This window comes from Suricata suricatta, chromosome 6 (genome assembly GCF_006229205.1).
Source record: "Suricata suricatta isolate VVHF042 chromosome 6, meerkat_22Aug2017_6uvM2_HiC, whole genome shotgun sequence".
NCBI classification, from domain to species: Eukaryota; Metazoa; Chordata; class Mammalia; order Carnivora; family Herpestidae; genus Suricata; species Suricata suricatta.
Window position 1 is genome coordinate 85,713,588 of NC_043705.1, and position 12,934 is coordinate 85,726,521.

Below are 12,934 nucleotides of genomic sequence, written 5' to 3' on the forward strand. Positions count from 1 at the left end.
AGTTGGGCCACCTCTGGAGCTGGGATTGACTTCCACGAAGCTCATGGCTACCTAGGAGAATAGTAGATACCTGAATAAAATTGGGGCTCTGTTAGTAAGGCCAAAGAGAAAGCATGCTGGTAGTGCTATCTCCATTTTGCAGCAAGGGGATTGAGGCTCAGAGAGGTGAAATAATCTGTTCGAGGTTAAACAGCCAGTGAGCAGCAGAGACAGAGCCCAAACCAGGGAAAGTCATCCCAAATTTAACATGCTTAGCATCATGTTCTGCAACCAGAGAAGGGAGGGGTTTCAGAAGTCATTTGTATAAGTGTTTCCCAAACTTCAGCCATTTGGCCATGACTTTTGTGAGTTCCCCCTCATATTTATTTACACTTGCATGATGATATACTCAATATCACCTTTATACTTTTTCTTAAAATATACTCATGATTTTTCCATCAACAATTGCAGATAAAAGCACTGACATAAATGGGAAACTAGTCTTGCTTGACAGAGATAGAAGATAAATCATCAAAAGGAATGCAATGCAAACAACTCTCTTATCCTTTCTAGAGGGATACCATTACCTGACAAATTTGTGAACTCAAAGGGTGCTCTGTCTCTGTTATGAATAAATGACCAGGAGTGAGGAAAGCATTAGAGATTTACCACCACCAAGCTTAAGCTCTCTCCTTGATGAAATAGTGACTTAAAGAGAAGGGGGGAAACAACAATGCTTTCTTATGATGCAATTCAATGCCATGTAAGACTCCTCCGCGTATTTCTGAAATCATCCCACCTTCTTTGAGAAACCTTAACTTAGATCGAAACCTGAATGGTTTGTGACTGTCACATTACACAGAACAACAAAATCTCCAAGAGCATACAGCAATGAGCATCCGTCCCAGAGATCTGTGGTTTAGCTGACAATCAGCTGTTCTCGGTAAGAATTGGCTAGGTGACCCTTCTGTCTAGTCGGGAACAGCACTGGCAGACTTTTTCTGTGAAAAGTCAGGGAGTGGATGTTGTAGGCTTTGTGGATCTCACAGTCTCCGTTGCAGTGACTCAATTGCTATCATCGTGGTGTGACAGCAGCTCAGACAAGATGTGAGTGTATGAGCAGGGCTGTGTTTCTTAAACTTTGTGAATACTGAAATTTTAATTTCAGTAATTTTCACATGTCACGAAATAGTGTTTGTCTTTAAATTTTTTTTCATCCATTAACAAATGTAAAAACATTCTTGGCTCTGCGGACAAACACCTCTAGTGTCAAATAACTCATGATCTGGTCCTCTTGTCTGTAAGCTTTAATAGTCCCTTGTTCCATCAGCCCAGGCAGAGGCAAGGACAAAAGACTTTTGTGGAAGTAGATTTCAGAGGGCAGCAATACACAAATAGTTCTCCATCCCCTTCTATGGGATCAGAGGGACTGACAGCACAGTCAGTCTGTGACAGCTGAAACCAGGGACTAGAACTAGTTGGCATTTAGAACGTATAAGCCAGTACGTCAATCTCCTCCTAAAGATTCATCCAGCTAGCTCCCTTTCCTGGAAGAGTCCTCTTGGGCTCTCAGTGCCTTAGATAACACCTTCGTGCTGAAAAACTGGAGAAGCGAAATGTCTGGCTCGCATTCTACTTGGTGAATTCTTTCTAGGTTTTAAACACATTTGAATAAACAGAGTGAGTCCACAAACATCTATCTGACTATATCATTCCTCAGTTTCAAGTCCTCTCCTGGCACCCAGAGCCCATCTTGGCTTCACATCACAGATCTTTGTGGAGTGGCCACAGCTGCCTACTCAACTTCACTTCCTGCCAGTGTGCTCACTATAAGCATCTAGACACATTGGACATCTGCCCCCTCTAGGCCTCTGCATCCACTGTCACAATCTGGGAGGTCACCAGTGTGACAAGCTATCTCAAAGACCTTTAAACAAGGAATGGAAAATTGTTGGCTTATGTAATGGAATACCAGTGGTGAAGGGAGCTTGAGACATGCAGGGGTGTTAAATCATGCTGTTGAGAATATGCTTTCCCCTGTAGTGACTACATCCTCAGGCAAGCACTCCCCTCAAGGTGATCAGCAGTAGTAACTTCAGGAGAAAAGAAGAGTCTCTTGGGGCATCTGGGTGGCTAACTTGGTTAAGCATTTGGCTTCGGCCTAGATCATGATCTCACAGTTCATGAGTTCAAGCCCCATGTCCAACTGTCTGCTGTCAGCACAGAGCCCATTTTGGATCTTCTCTTTCTCCTGCTCTCTCTGCCCCTTCCCCACTTATGTGCTCGCTCTCTCTCTCTCTCTCTCCTTCTCTCTCTCTGTCTCTCAAAAAAAAAAAAGTTAAAAAAAAAAGAAGAGTCTCTTCTAGATATTCCAGCAAAGGTCCCAGGGCTGACTCTTATTGGCTGATTGGGGTCATGTGCCCAGCATTAAACCAATGGTTGTGGGACCTGTGGGGTACTGATTGGCCAGGACTGGACCATAAGCCCATTCCTGCATCTGGAAGTGTGGCATTAGCTCCACTTAAACCACAGGAACCAAGAGTGGGGATTTCCCAGGGGAAAATCAGGGGGTGGTTACCAAATGAAGCCTTGAAGAGAGGCGGGGAAGCCAAGGCAACAGACGTCCCCACCCTCTGGTTCCTTTGCCTGAAATGCTTCCCTCTTCTCTGCCTGGAAAACTGAAACTCATCTTCCTGGCTCCACCTCTAGTGTCATTCCCCTTATAGACCCCTCACCTCACCCTAGAGTAAGCCAGTCCTTTCTCTGGGCATCCCTCCCATGACTCAGTGCTGAGCTGCCAGGGATCTCATGGGGCCACGCGCTCCTGGAAAATGTTGATTAACTTGGCCAAACTCCCCCATTTCAGATCCTGTGCCAGGTCACACCTTCCCTGATTTCCTCCATAGGACACTCAGCTTCCACATCTGTGTGTACTCCTGCAGGTTGGCTACTGGTGTGCATATCTTGACATTCTCCCCAGCTCAACAACAACAATGTCTCATCACCTTTGTGACTTTGTAAGTTTTATAGCTTGACTGAAGACCCGAGGATGAAAGAGGAATCCCATGGCTCCCCAATGTGCCCCGCCCCTTCTAAGAACACCCTTCTCCTCAGAGTGGGTCCCCACTGGGCCCAGCCTTGACTCCTTATGTCCACCCTGCAAGGCACTGACCTGCCGGTCTCGTCTGCACTTATCTACCCCACCTTGTTGCTCCCCACTCCTCCTAATTCTGCCTAATACTTTACATCAAGGCAATTCCAGAAGTCTGAATCTCTACCCTCTCAGCAGGATCTGAGGTCCTCGAGGGCAGGGCTGTGCCCCAGTCATTTCTGCATCTCAGGTGCCTAAGACAGCGCATGGCATTGAGTAGGGCCTCAGTGGAGGCTAAATACAAAACTAGTTTCAACAAAAGGCTGCATTTAAAAAAATCGGCAAGAATTTCTTCAGCCTCTGCAGGAAGCACAGAGGGTGTGGGTGAGTGATGATTTCAGCAGAAATGCCACAGGACGCATGGGTTCTCAATTATTTATGGGACTACGGAGACATGTTCCCAGAGCACTGCAATATATTCTGAAGATGTGAGTGACTTTGTTCCTTGGAGTCTCTGCAACCCTACTCTGCAGCTATCAGAAAGGGGGGCTTTTAGCTTCTTTTTGCGGCAATGAAGAACTGCCTGGGAACTCAGTTCTGCTCCTGTCTTGTTGCTCTTGCTCAATGTGCTGGCAAAGATGGTGAGGTGAGAGCAGGACAGACTCTGGGAACACGGGGGTCTGGGTTCCCGTCTTGCTCTGCCCTGGTCACTGTATACTTTCTTCCTCTCTGGGCTTCCATTTTCTCATCTGTGCTATGGAGGCCAATGCTAGTCCCTGCCAGGGGCCTGGGGGTGTTTGGCGAAGCAGTAACCTGTAGGCTTACAGCTTGACACTGCATGCTCACAACAGGTGCTCATTCAACGACAGTCCCATGCTCGGTCCTGGCTGACCTAGCTCCAACTTGACCCTGTGTGGCTCTGAGTCTGTAAAGCCTCCCATCAAATGTGGTTTGTGGGTGGAATTTTTAAAAAGATTCACAAAGCATTTGCTTTTCATTTGAACTGGCGTGTAGAGGCTGTATAATTATTTGCAAGGGATTTCTTACTGATAGAAGGAAGAGGCGAAGAGTTTCTAGGCAAGACTATCAGTGCTTTTCTCAAGAGCAGAGGGTATGTAAGTTCCGAGCACAGGGGAGTTGGTCCTGGAGACAGATGGTGTGCTGTCTTAGGGCACGTGCCAGGTCTACAATCAGATGGACTTGAATTTTCCCCTTGTGCCTGGGGACCCAGAAGTGTTTGGGGATAGAGGCAGCCTCTGGTGCCTCGTCTTCATTGGTGCTGACCCTGATTTTCCTGATGGATTTCTACTTCTGGATGCCTTCTATAATGTTCATATGGTGACCAAAAGGGACTGTGATCACAGAGCTATCCTAGGGTCTGGAGTTCCACAGGTGCCTAATAAATGATTACTGAATGAATTATTTGATGAGCAAATAGCCTTGGATTTGGGGTGATATGGAGCTCGGTGCAAATTTTATGTGTCCTTGGCTAAGTGTCTGTTTCCTCCGAACATCAATTTCTGCATTTGTGAAAGTGGGTATAAAACCAGATTAGGCTAGGTTTTTGAGGATGGAAGGAATCACATCCAGAGAAGCATTTAGCACATAGTTAGCACTCAATCCATGATGCCTTCTCTCTCTGAGTGCCCAGCCACCTTATTCAGAATTTCAGAAGTCTCCAGTCCTCCCCTATTCTTCCCTAAATAAATAATTCTCTTCTTAAGTACTGCCTTCTAGATAAATAAAACTCTCTTATTTAATTTGATTGTTTTCCTGTTTGTTTAATTACTACCATTAAAACGTTAATGCTTTCTTGTATTTTTTTTTTCATGGCAAATGTGATATTTTAGCTCCACTTGGGGTTATTTTATTTGTCAAGTTTCTGCTGTTACAAGTATCAGAAACCTGATTCGAAGGGGGACTTAAGAAAAGGGGGTCATTTACTGGTTTCTGTAATTAAATGCCCTAGGGGGTTGCTTTAGCCAGGACAAGGCTGCGTGCAGATGATCAGACGGTGGGTCAGGATTCAGTGTCTGGTTCTTGACTCTGCCCTCCTGTGTCATCCTTACTCTGGGGCAGCCTTGGCTTCTGTCCTCTCCTCCCAATAGCATCATTGAAAGACCTTTCCCTTCTGATTAGAGACACCAAGAGTCTTGGGACTTGGGTCCAAACATTGTACGTGGGGGACTGGCCTGCCCTGCTGGGCTCCACGCCTGGAGCTGGGGGTGGGGACTTGGTCCCATCCAAACCTCCTGGGCTGAGAGAAGCAATGGGTGGGTTCTGCAGGGAAACCAGAGTGGATGCTGCTATCCACCAGGAAGGATTATTGTCATTTATGTTTTACAGATGAAGAAACCACCAATGCCCACCATTGTTCTATTAGCCGCTAACTCAACCTTCTCTAATAAGCTTATTTCTCCGAAAATTCAGATCTGGGTATCACAGAGTTAACCTCAAAGACTCTTGTGGGACCACATTGCACGGATCAACTTCTAGGTATGTCTAGGGCCACATCTGGAGCCTGGTTGCAGAGGTGCTGACGTGGAGAGCCAAAGAAGGTTGTCATGGCCCCTTGTTAAGGTCCCCCGTTGATGATCTTGTGGAGATTCCCATCCTGGGCCTTCATTTCTTCATCTGTGAAATGGAAACAGACAACACTATCCTCCCAGAGATGTTTGGGGAATTTGCCTAGGTGATGAGCACTTAGTAAGCACTCAGTGAATGCAGGGTTGGCGGTGAAGCAGGGTGCCCCCTTAGGCAGGTCCTTCAGCTATTAGAGCCCGAGTAGTTTCGTCTGCAAACTGGGACAATGGTAATCTCCATCCTGGGTTGTGCATGCAGGAGGCACTTAGTAAGAGTTCAGAGACTGAGAGGAGAGAGGCTCCGCAGCCTCTAAATTCCTACCAGGGGCCTGGCATCTTCATCCACATGACCTTGCTGTCACTAAGTCCCCGGCTATTTAGATGAGGAAATAAAGGCTCAGAGAGGGAGACTTACTCTTCACACAGCTGAAGGGCAGAGCCAGGCTTTGAACCCATTTCCTTACCACTGTTCCAGCTGCTTCCCTGAGGAACTGAGCTTCCATATGTAGCACTCAGCCCTCGGGGCCTGGCTAAGAAGTCACCTTGCATGTGTCTCCCCAGGGCTCCCCAGTCTGGGGTTGGCCTCTCCTCGGTTTTCCCCAGCTCCCTAGGTCCCCATCACAGCTCTTCCTCCCTGGCAGTGCTACTTTCTGTGTGTCTGTCTTCCCCCACTGGGCCAGGGACCAGGCCTGATGTGCCTCAGAGCCCCTGACCCCCCGGTGTGCTGCTGGGAGTGACAACAGGAGCCTCTAAGTTTGGACACAATGGCATGGTAACAACTCCACTTCACTCGCAGTTCTCCCTGCTGGGCTGTGAGTGGGATTGAGAGTCTCTCAGAGCCTCAGTTTCCTTCTCTGCAAAATGGGAATACCTTCCAGCTGTGTCACGGTCAGGATAGAAGTAGTGTGACAACAGAGGCTGACATTATTGGAGGACTTACTCATTTCATTCACTCCTCCTGACAATCTTGTAAGGCAGATACTAGAGCCATGCACATCTTACAGATAAAAAATAGACTGAGAGACAAGAACTGATTTGCCCAGCGCTGCAGCGCTGGAGTCCACAGCATGCATGGCAGGGATTCTTAAGTGGCATCTATGATAATAATAAACATTCATGGAATGATGGATGGGGGCACTCCTGACCACATGCCCTTCTGCCCCCGTACCATCATGGGCCTCTTGGCCCTTGTTAAATACAAGCTTGGCCAGGCTGTGTACCCATGCAGGCTGTGCTGGCCGGGGAGGAGAGCCTGGCTCTACACACCAGGTCTGGGAGTGACTTCTGGAAGGTGGGTGGTTTGCAGCAGAATGGAGGCCTGGCCTAGCCTCCCTAAGAAGCAACTGACCTCATGAGGCTGATGCTCTGATCTGGACAGCTCACCACACCCCTGAAGCACCCCATATTTTTGTTGCATCTTCGTCTTAGCAGTGACATCTTCCTTCTGTGGGAAGAGCTGTAGCAGCCTCACATGTTCTCTTCAGGGGCAGCCCCGATGGTGCTGTAACGTGTCTAGTGCTTGTCCCCATTGAGGAGGGGCTGAGAAGGGTACAGCATGAGGTGGCACAGGACCCATGTCAGAGACTCTCCAGGAAACAGCTAGAGATACTTGGAGCATAAGGGAGGAGCCTGTGGAAATGTGGGTGGGGCATCAATGGTGGGGGATCCAAGAGACTGTCCTACTACACAGCCAGGGAGTGTTGGGGCTGAGGCCAGCACTGGAAAGTGGGGGGTCAAGGCCAGGGGGAGAGGTGCTCTGTCAGCTTTCACAGAGGGCTGGAGGGAAGTAAGTTTAGAGGGCAGACTTGGACCCACTGTCCAGCAAGAGAATGATTTGCTGGAGAAGTAGTGAGCTTCCTGTCTCTAGAGATGAATTCAAGTTTTTTTTTTTTTAATGATTCATCACTTTTACTTTAGTATTTTGAGTTCCTAAAGGGAGATGTTTATGGGGTATAAAAAAAAGTAGCCCAAGTATCTCAGAGTTCAGCTGAGGAGGAGTCAGTCACATAGGAGAGAAATGTGAAGGAAACCTTCAAAGATCATAAAGTCTGTTGAGGGATGGCAGTGGTCCTCAACCCTGGCTGTGCATCAGATCAGAATCAGATCAGAATCAGAGGTATGGAAGGATTAGGGCACTGGGATCTTCAAGGACCCTTCCCGATTCTCTGTGTCTGGGGGAAATGACTGAAATCTGACTGCTGTTCTGTTGGGGATGAACTTGGCCTTGTAGAAAGACCTCAGGGTGAGAAGCTCTGATCTGGCTTTTGGGGCCATGTCAAGGACAGAGTGCAGCAACCCTTGGCAAAGGACCAATAATGCTTTTCTTCCCCAGCTCTCAAGGATGCCAGCTGTTGACTCTCCTGCAGCTTAGCATCTGGTTCTCCCAGATTGGTGGAAGGTCGTGTTCTCGCAGATGTAAGTGACCAGAGGGCAGACAGGCAGTGCATCCCGAAGGCTGGAAGGACAGGGAAGGTCAAGGGGGCCCTGGGGAGGCACCTGGCTAAGGTAGACAACTGTAGAGCTTGGGATCCTATGGGGAGCATTCAGGTAGGGGCAGGTGAGCTGGGAATGTGGAGAATCAGGGATGCCTTGCTTGGAGGGGTGGTGTGAAACAGTCTTGAAAGATGGGGAAGACTGGGGAAAGGGAGAGAGACATTGCAGGCAGTCCCTAATCTTGGAGGCTAGTGGCAGAGGCTGGATTTGTCAATACGTATTTGGTTGTAACTACTAGAAATGGAATTGAACCCAAATAGATTTTTTTTATTTGATTCATGAATTGAGAAGTCCATGTTGGCTTGAGGCATAGCTAGATCCAGACCTCAAACAATGTCATCATCTCTTTCCATTAATCAAATTTGCTTTCCCCATGTAAGTGTCACCTCAGAGGAGTTCTCCCAAAGGTGGCCACCATAGCATTTCTTCCCCGATAGCTCTGCAATAAGTTCCAAAAACAGTCATTGCCCTGGCTTGGCCAGTGCCCAGCCCTGAACCAGGCAGTGGACGGCTCTGGTGGGCTTTGACTGGGACATGGCCCAAACCCTGGGTTAACAATGTGTGCAGAAGTATTTCCATAAGGAACTGAAGTTAAGAGCCTTGAGACGAGGAGACAATCCATGTAATTACAGTATCCTTGTGCATGAGAGGGAAGCAGGAGAGGCAGAAGAGGGGATGTGAGGGCAGAAGTAGAGATTGGAGGGATGCAATTGTTGGCTGGAGGCCATGAGCCAAGGAATGCAAGTGGCTTCAGGAAGCTGGAAAAGCAAGGAAACAGATTCCCCTCTGGAGTTTTCTTGAGTTTCATTTTGGTCCTCAGACCTCTGGAATTGTCAGTAATACATTTGTGTCATTGTAAGCAAATACGTTTGTGGTAATTTGTTACAGTGGCCAGAGGAAATGAATTACACCCCTTAGTACTTGGTATCTCACATTTTGGACATCTTGCTCTGCACTGGCCTCCCTCCATCGCCCAGAGTTAGAGTCATCTCCCAGGGGCTCACTGCTGAAGGAGGGCTAGGATTCAGGTCTATTCCTCTCAACCAGCCTGGCCCCGCCTGGCAGGTTGCCCCAGGCTCAGATTGGCCGCTGGCTGGGACTTAGTCTGAGCCCTTCCTCCTCCGTCAGGACAAGGCACACAGCTGATAGGTCTCAGTTTAAGCATCATCCCCAACCCCAAGAAGTCTTCCATGTACAACTTCAACACCTTATTAGCCACCTTCCTTGCACATGCTCCATCAGCTTGAACCACACTGGTGTGTAATTATACGTTTCTCTGGTCTCTCCAATAGGCTATGAACTCACTGAGGACACAGATCAGTGTCTGATTCATCAATCACTGCCTCTCCTCACAGGGTCTGCACATAGTAGATGCTAAGTGGACATGTGTTGAATGAATGAATGACCATATGTGTACCACTAGGCACAAGGGGTGGGTCAGAGAACCCCCCACCCCACCAAAGATGGAATTGAACTTGACTCCTGGCTGTTCCCCCCCCAATCCATTTTCTTTTCTTCCTGGTTCTTGCCTCTCTTGTAAGCTAGATATGCCATGGGCCTGAGTACTGAGTTCTGGCCCAGGGACGCAGACAGAAGCAATGGGCTCCCTTTTGGGGCTGAGGCTTTTAAGGAGCAAGTATGTCCTTCCTCAGTGTCCTCCTCATATGCCCTTCCTAAGGCTGGCAGGAGACGGGGACAAGGCTACAAATGGTGGAAGCCTCTCCCTGATCCTGATGAAGAGGAAGCCCTCAATGATGAGGAATATACACTCAGGTCCGTCACGTGAAGAAGAAACCAATTCAGATGTGTTGAGCCCTTATTCCATTTGGAGCTACATTTCAGCAGCTTGTATTACTCAAATTAATACAGAAATTGGTACCTTGAAGTGAAGGTGTTGCCATAACAACATATGTGGCATGGGCTGAGATTGGGCAGTGGGTGGGGAGAACACAGTGCTCACAGGCGGAACGCTGTCGAGAACATGCAATGGACCATTGCTCGAAATGGGCCATGGAATGGTCGCTTCAGGGGAAGAGGAAAGGAGCCTGAAAGCTAGTGTGCATTTGTTCCTCTTTGCTGCCCACAGCAACATACTATCAGAAAGCCATGCGCTCAGGCAACTGTCCCAGCTACAGGCTGAAATGAAAGCAGACAGAACTTGGAAATGTAGGGCCTCTCTGGATTGCTTGGGCTTTCCTGACTTGGGCTACTGCTTGAGCAAGAAATAAACCCCTACTGGATGTGAGTGTTCCTAGGCCTCTGGGGCTATTTTTGCATGAGCTGGCATGGCCCTAACTACACATGTGCATGCGTCTGCAAGCAGAGGGCTGGACCCCAGTGGCTACAGGATTCCCAATGAGCCAGTCTGCAAGATGCAGAGAGAGAGAGACAGACAGACAGACAAACAGACAGACAGATAGACAGAAAGGGCTCTGTTACCCCCAAATAAAAGGCCCTGGGCTTTTGCTACTGAAAAGTAAAATTTGTTCCTGGGTTCCACACTGTACAAAGTTCTCCCACACGTGTTACCTCACGTGATGTACCGAACCTAGGAGGAAGGTGTTCCATTTTTCAGAGGAAGACACTGAGGCTTCAAGTTTAATGACCTGCTTAGGGTCACACAGCTAATGAGCAAAAGAGCTAATTCAAGGCCAGCTTCTCATATCTGGAAATTTGCTGTTTAATGACTGAGAGAAGGGGCCTCTTTATTATTGGGGTCCGGTGAGGGTATGTGCGCCCACACATGTGATGATAGTGGAGTCTTTGCATCTCTATAGGCCTCAGGGACCCATGTACTTGGATTCTGCTGGACAAAGGGATAGTAAGCTTGCCCAGAACAATCTTTACTGATGACACAACTGAGGCCAGAGAAGCTGGGCAAGCTGAGATGAGTTCCCAGGACTTCTCTCTCACTCACTCACTCTGCCCTGCCCTCTGTGGGCCTTGCCTCCTTGGTGGGCTCTCCCACACTCTGAAAGAAGATCCTCTATCTAACCTGCTCCCCTCACATGGCCACCTTCCTGTGCTCTGTGCTGCAAGGCTGGGCTCTGGGAACGGAGGGTGGGGGTGGAGTTCTGGGGACTGGAATCCCAGCCTGGACTTGCTGTATTGAATTGGTCATGGACCTGCTGGTCATTGTCCACCTAGCATCCCTGCCCCCTTCACTAGAGAATTTGCCCCTCTTGTGCTGTGGGTGGAGTTGTCCTGGGGCTATCCAGAAAGGTGGTTATGTTCCCTAGACCAGGCCAACGAAAGGCATGGCCTTTCTCCAGGGGTTCTGAATCGTGGGGAGAGACCCCTGGAGGTCATTCATCATCGCAGTGGTGGTGGCAACCTGGCAGAGAGGAGAGTGTCCCCCACACCCCACACTCCACCAGTGAGCTGCTCTGGCATTTGCTTAGCTCAGTCCTCTGGCTTTTGCTTCATTTGGGGAGCTACCTGACATCCTTCCAATAGATTGAGTTCCCTCACATCAGCGTTTTGGGCATGCAGCCAAGGACTGTTGATGATGCTGACAGAAACCCAACTGGATAGTAGAAAAGGAAGTATTCTCTAAGGCCTTCCTTAGACCAACACAGTGTGCATTTATTGAGCACCGACTGTGTGTTAGCCCTTGCGCTGGGCACTGGGGTTCCAGGGAGGTTCTGATCTCCTTCACAGCCTGAGGAGTTCACGGTTTGTGGCAGGGGAAGGAGACAGCGGAGGGACAAAAACCAGTGTCAGCCCACTGCTGGGCCATGTCTCCCATGTAATAAACTCCCAACTGCTAATTCAATTGGCACCCAGGAGGGTTTGCTCCTGCTTCCTCTCATTTCCCTTAAAAAAAAATCAATAAACTGCTCATAATGTCTTTAATAAAGACGAAATCAGAGCTTTTTATAACCTTATTATAGGGTTGGCATTTTCAACATTTTCCCCCGAAGCTGAAATCCAGTTTATGTGGCATCATTTGGGAATCAGACAGTGGACGGAGACAATTGTTTATGATGAATTAACCAATAACCAGCCTGAATTTGGCAGTTTACCATTTTGAAAGACTCCCATGGGCATCACAGCAGCCCTGCAGGTTAGAAGACTAGCTCAGAGATGGAAAGGAGCCTGCCCAAATGCACACAGCTAGGATGGAAATGGTAGAGCTGGGCTTTGATCCTCGGTCTGCCTGACTCCTCAGCCCTGGTTCTCTTCTGTGAACAATGTGGATGCCTCGCTGGAGTTCTGGGAGCCATGGGATGGGGGCTGGGGGGCTGGGTAGATGGACATCATTCCTGCAGGCAGAAGGCTTAGGGAAGGGCAATTACTTGCAGGTGCTGTTGGATGAGTATCCGTGTTCCCGCACTGCCCCCTGGTGGACTCCCTGAGCCAGGCCTCCGGGCTGTTGGAGGGGTTAGCTGGGAGTTTCAGGCAGATTGCAGCTGTGAGTGGGTTGGGGGAGACCTTCCTGGTGGAATAGCCTCTGCCTTTGGACAGCTGAATGTTTAAGCCTTCCAGGAGAGATGTTTCACCTATTTACTTGTTTGTAGGGAAAGCGTTCGTTCATTTATTCAACCTGTCCCCAGAGACACCTGCATGCTCCTGTCAAAATGCTGATGCTTGGCACTGCCCTTGCCTACAGGGAGGCCGCAGCCTCATGGAAGTGTCAGGTCCACAGGTAGATGCTTATGACACAGGGTGACATGGGCACTGTGAAGCCATGCCTGGAGCATCCTGGGAACGCTAACCTGGGCAGGAATGGGGAGTGGGTGGCTGGGGGGACCAGGGAAAGTTGGTCAAAGAAGGTAACAGGGAAGGT

The 12,934-nt window shown here is 48.8% G+C and overlaps 1 protein-coding gene and 1 long non-coding RNA gene across 2 annotated transcripts in view; one reads left to right on the forward strand and one right to left on the reverse strand.

The window, feature by feature from the left end:
* The window catches only part of LOC115294791, a 58,858-nt gene that overhangs the window by 32,573 nt on the left and 13,351 nt on the right, over nt 1-12,934 (forward strand). The window lies entirely within an intron of this gene.
* Nucleotides 1-12,934, reverse strand: part of HRH2 (histamine receptor H2) — a 77,817-nt gene that overhangs the window by 921 nt on the left and 63,962 nt on the right. The window lies entirely within an intron of this gene.